The sequence below is a fragment of the Pteropus vampyrus genome, unplaced genomic scaffold (genome assembly GCF_000151845.1).
Source record: "Pteropus vampyrus isolate Shadow unplaced genomic scaffold, Pvam_2.0 Scaffold427, whole genome shotgun sequence".
Classification (NCBI taxonomy): domain Eukaryota; kingdom Metazoa; phylum Chordata; class Mammalia; order Chiroptera; family Pteropodidae; genus Pteropus; species Pteropus vampyrus.
The window spans coordinates 207,284-213,230 of record NW_011889208.1 but is presented as its reverse complement, the minus strand read 5'-3'; the positions used below and the strand labels follow the sequence as shown (position 1 = coordinate 213,230).

The 5,947-nt window shown below is 54.1% G+C and overlaps 1 non-coding gene across 1 annotated transcript; it reads right to left on the bottom strand.

The window, feature by feature from the left end:
• Positions 1-2,846: 2,846 nt before the first annotated feature.
• TRNAE-UUC lies at positions 2,847-2,918 on the bottom strand. Its single transcript has one exon. It is a non-coding gene; the product is annotated as a tRNA-Glu (tRNA).
• Between the last annotated feature and the right edge of the window lie 3,029 nt (positions 2,919-5,947).

Sequence of the window (5,947 nt, the reverse complement as noted above, 5' to 3'; positions counted from 1 at the left end):
TTACCAGAGAAATAAAAGCATAAGTACTGTGAAAATATCATCCATTATCTTTTTAGATAAAATTATAGTTGGGACTTATTTGCAGTTGAATAAACTGCTCCGAGTTCGGCCTCCTTACTCATCCACTGTATAGCGGAATAAAATCTGAAAGCAGCTTATGTAAGGAATTAGTCCAGAAATTTAAGGGATGCTAGCAATTTCGAAAAAACTCAGAGTTGTAGCAGAAAGTCAAATCTCACAGTCTTAGAGAGAATTTCTTTCCCACTTTCCCAGAAATGCCATGATTTATACAATAAATGAAAGTCATGGCTCTCCACGGCAACGCTCTAAGAGGCAAGCATGAGACACGATAATAAACATAACGATCACAGTAATAATTGTCCAGGTATTAAACAGGTCACCTGCGTGTTCTGCCTTTCATGTTTACAACAACCCTGTGCAGCAGAAGTCATTTTTAACTATATTTTTGAGATGAACGAACAGGATTCATGCACGCGTGTCCATCACAGGGCCACAAGGGGCACCGAAACTTGAAGCAGAGGTGGACACTGCCCGGCTCTCCCCCAGGACCCCCCAGGAAAGGCCAGCCCCACGAGCAGCTGGCAGGACAGGGCCGGGTCCGAGCCCAGGTCCTCGGTCCCTACCCAGTGCAGCCCTTTCCTTCCAAATGCAGCAACCTTGACCGTGAAATGCAGCAAAGAATTCCGCCTCTGGACCGGCCTTTGCATAAGATAAGCTGTTATTAACGCTACGATGTCACTTCCCGACTTCCTCAGGTTTAATTAATTTGCTTAGCAGCACTTTAAAGTTTACCTGAGAGTTTAATTCTATATAATAGAAAAGCCTATTGGAAGTTAATTAAAAGTGTTATTATGTCTTAAAATAGTCAGCGGATTTTAATGGGCTGCTGATCGCAGAGAACGTATTTCTTTATAATGACGGTTTTGCTTTGTTCTTTAATTGTAGAGTTTTTGTACAATCGACCACCTTTATTGCCGACTTAATGGCCAAAGAAAATAGAGTAATATTGCAAACACTAAAATTACAATTCGCAGATAAAAGCAAGGGTAAGATAATGACACCTTGGATTTAAAAAAAATTTAAGTTAAAAAAATAACTATGATAAATAATTGAACATCTCCGTGAAGTAAGGAAAACCCCACTTCCGTGACAGATAAATTGTAACTGAAAGGGAGCTTGGCTTGCCCGAGGAAGCCAAGGTGACTTTGAGGGAGCGGCATCAAGGATTTGTGTTCCGGGGGTGATGGCATGTGACTTGACTTCTGTCTTTTCTTTATATGAAGAGCAACGAAAATTAAAAATGACAAATTACAAGAGATTAAAGTTTCTCTGAATCTTTTCTGAAGGAAATGAGAGAGACCGGTCGTATTTATGGGTTAGAAGGTTGAACGCTGTTAGGGTGCTCCATCCCCCAAACTGATCTATGGATCCAATGGATTTCCAATCAGAATCCGCGCGGGTTTTCCATGGGCTCTGCGCTGTGCTGCTTGCAAGGGAGACCGCGCCCTTCCCACCCCGCCCCGCGGGGAGCCGCCCGTGGGCGTCCAGGCGCCTCGTTCAAGGCCAACAGGGCCTGGCGGGCCCCGGCGGGGCGCTGCACAAACGCAGGTGGTTCACGTAAACCGGGGCTCCCCGTGTCCCACGTAAATCCGGGGATCGCTGTGTCCCATATAAACCCGGGGCTCCCTGTGTTCTATGTAAACCTGGGGTTCCCCTCAATGCACGTGACCCAGGGGCTCCCCGCGCTGCATGTAAACTCGGGCCACTGCAGGCTTAGCCCGCTTGCCCTTAGTGGCCCTGGAGCCACCCCTTACACACGCACGCGTCCTAGCTTTGCAGCAATGACACAGGGCCCTGGCACATCTATCCAAGGCATATCCCCACATGACAACCGCCAGCACTGGGGTGACTCGATGTGACAGCCACAAGCTCCGCCTGTCTGTCCTCTAGTCATCCCTCCTTCACCGCGTGTCACGGGCGCTGTCACCCGGGCGGGAGCCTCATGAAGTTCTGTCTCGAGCCGGAAACCCTGATTCTCTATTCTGCACCCCAGGGGTTTCCCAGGCGGCTCTGTTACTTGAAAACAGCGTTGAAAAGGGGCCAGAAAAAGACCCGGAGTGAAACCTGAATCCGGTGACGCACGCAGAGTTCTGGAAAACCACCGTTTGCCCATCCGGAAGGTCTTAGGCACTGGGGACGGGACCGGCCGCGCCCGGGCTGCCCCAGGACGCCGTGTGGCCGCCGTGGCTGGGGACAGGGCGCGGGCGGGGCCCGGGGGACAAGCCTGTCCCTGCGCCGTGAGGACAGGGCGGGGTGGGGGCAGCACGAACGTTCACAGGAGCATGCGGACCGGAAACACGCGCACACGGGTGACAAGGGGGTCGGCGTCGTATCCCGACGCGCGGCACGGGCGGCTGGGGACGGGGCGCAGCGGGCCGAGGGGACCGGCTGCCGCGTCAGGCCGCGCGGCGCGTGCGGAATGTTCCAGACCCGTCGTTTGCACGAGCTCGCGGCGCCCGCGACACAGGGCCACCCCCCCTCCGGGTGTCCCTGCTCCCCTCCCGACGCCCCGGAGCCGGAGACCCAACCGACGCCGCGCGGCGGTGACGTCACGGCGTGCGGAGTCCCGCCGGCGTGCTTGACTCCCGCACGCCCTGACGTCCCAGGTGGCCTGCGACTCCGCCACGCGGGGAAAACAGTGCTCCTGCCGGAGACGCCGGCGGGGACGCTCACGCGAGGGAGACACCAGGGACCCGCACGCTGACGCCGTGGGGCGGTCCTGCCGAGAATCTAAATTTAACTCGGGGATCCTAAAAGGTTGGGCCTTCCCACACCGGGAGTCGAACCCGGGCCGCCTGGGTGAAAACCAGGAATCCTAACCGCTAGACCATGTGGGAGAGGACGGGGACAGGCGGCAGCGCGGGCCAGCTGACTCACCGCCGCCCGCTTCCGCCCGGCCCCGCCCCGGCTCCGCCCCCTGCCCGCTGGGCCCCGCCCCCTGCCCTCCCTCGCTCGGCGCCGCCCCCCGCGCCTGCGCGGCCTGTTCGCTGCCGCTGCAGAGGGTTCCGCGCTTTCTCCACGCGGGGAGGCTGGGACTCTGTCCGGGGTCTGCGGGCGCCCGGACTCCTGACCCCTCACACCCTGCCCGGCTGCAGCCTGGCCTAAGTTTCCAGATATCTCTTTCAAAGGCTCCGCGGTGAGATTTGAGAAAAGGATGCTTTGAATGGCTCAAAGAGCAAGTCTCATAACCTAGCCCCCAGGGCTCAGGTCCCTGCTTTGATGCTGCGGGCGACCTTTGTTAGACCTGATTTTCCCGTCGGGATGTCTTAGGTCACGGACATTTCAACCGGAATTCTGCATTTACAAGGATAAATGAATGCAACCCCGAAGAGTCCATGGAGAACATTTTGGGGCAAAAGGCCTCTGGAAGCTACTGTTTTTAAGATCTTTAGGGATGGCCTTATATTACTAAAACCAAAACACCCCAAACCTAAAGGAAAAATCCACACTTTGCTCACGTTAACAACTCATACACTGGAGAAAAAAAAAAAAAGTCAAAACTCAAACCACTGACTGGAAGATAACTGAGTACCGCCCATGTAAGAGACTGGTATCAGATTGGTAAACCACAGCTGGTTTCTAAGACCACCTAAACGCAAAAGCGTAAAAATGCCAAGTGCGGGCAGGCACGTGGGGAAAAGCAGCTTTTAGAAAAAGACGATGGGGCCATGCCCTCAGGGTTTCCAAGCAATTCTAGTTTTAAAATTGTTGTAAAACTGGCATCGTTTTGGAACTGCGAAGTAACACTCCTGGGAAGTAACGGGCACACCACGGGACAGGGCGACACTTTCACAGCAGAGGGCCAGGATCACCCCAAGGGAAAATCAAACAAGTGGGGAGCGATTAAGACTCTTAATCCTTAAGAATTCCAGATGCCTGTGCGATAACAAATACAAATTCTTAAGAGCTGAAAACATTTGTGGGATGAAAGGGACCACAGATAATGTCAACAGACAAGCCACAGACTGGGAGAAACTGTTTGAAACATGTTTGATAGGAAAAGTGACTGTCTCACTAGACAACTGAACGGGGCCAGGGGCCAGGGGCCAGGGATCTGCACCGGGGATTCAGATTTCACCTGCATCTTCCAGGGAAAAACTGCAGCCTGGCTTGTAACCATGGCAACACAAGCTAAAACAACAGCGCGATACCTCCAGTGAGGGGAAGAGTCCGTAGGAAGAGAATGGATCCAGACCCGGGAAACCATCATCAAGACAACTCCAGGGCCGACAAATGGAGGTTTTTTCTCAGCCCAGTGTCCTCTGAGTGGGCTTTGCCCCCGGTCAGCATTCAAAACCCGATAAGTTCCTCGGTCTTGTCTCTGTCCCTGAAAACTGCTTTTATTTAATTCTGTCTGCTTGAAACCGGGTGACTTAGTCTGGCCTGGGTCAGTGACGACTGGCCTTTGCCAGGCTCCAGAGACACAGAATTACACAAACGTCCTCCATAGGGACACCCTGTGGTTTTCATGGGGTCTCTCCAATATCAACAGCACCTCCTCCAGGCTGGTCTCCTGCCCGCCATATTATGGTTTGTCACTGTAACTCTAACCCTCGGGCACGTCTTTCTAACTGTCACACTTTCACAGAGACGATCTGAAACCACAGCGACGTTAGAGGTCTGTAACGTGCGCCGAATTGTCCGTCTGAGCAGCACTTTCGAACGAAAAGGAAACAGAATCCCACCGGTTCAACAGTCCGCTTTCGCTGGTATGAGGAGGCTTCTAAATTCAATTCAGGACGAACATCTCCCCTCCCCCCGAAAATATTCTTTAGCTGCAGCTAATGAAAACTGGGAGACACACACTCCCTCAGCAGCATCTTTAACTACCTCTCACTGGAAGAGAAAATCACCAGCTGGACCAGTGCCCGAGACCCAGAACGGCGCTGGCTGGCACCGTTTCATCAGCGAATAAAATGCAAAATCGACACGAGGGGAACCAGGTCTGGCCGTAGGTGAAAACGGACTGACCAGACATTGCGTTAGTCCCCCGCCGCTGCTGAACACATCGCTGCAAACGTCCCGGCTTAAAGCAACACACATTTGTTCTCTTGTAGCGCTGGGGGTCGGAGGTCTTAGCGAGTCAGCAGAACCGAGCTCCCGATGGAGGTTCTGGGGGAGAAGCCTCCTCCGGCCTCCCCTGTCTCGTACCCACATCGCTCCAGGCTCTGTTTCCATCGTGTCCCTCTGATTCTGACACTGCTGCTCCCCGCTGGAAGGACCCCGTGTGTTTTTTCTGGGCCCACCTGGGTGGTCCAGCAGTATCTCCACCCCAAGAGCCATCACACGTCCCTTTGGCTGTGGGAGCTGACATTCTCGGGTCTAGGGATTAGGATCTGGGCCACTTGGGGGCTGATGTGCAGCCTGCCATAGACGGGCATGCTCACCACATCCGGGGGTCTGACTCAAACAAACCGGCTGTGGGTGGAGGGGTCAAGAGGCAGGTGGGGAATTTGGACATCGACGAGAGATTGGATGGCCTTCGGGAATTCCTGTTAGTCCGTTAGGTGTAACGGTTATTCTGGTCACGTTGCTCAGAAACTCTCGCCTTTTAGAAGTCCTGCGGATGCAGCGATCTGACGTCTGGGGTTTAAGTACCTAGGGCTGGCCATGTGTCCGTGTGTGCAGAGCCACCGCGTCCCGGTGACGGATGCCTGGGTTACACGGGCTCACGCGTGTTTGCACTGTAGCTGAGGCTGTTTAGAGGGACAGGTGGACCATCCGGAAGAGAACGGATCACGGGACTGACTTCACTGAGGGCTGCGGGGAGACCGCCATCACCCCCAGCGGGGCCCAGGGCGGCGGTCCAGGCGGTTTGACTGTTTGCGAAGGGGAGATGGACGGATTTTACCTCCAGTGGTTCTGT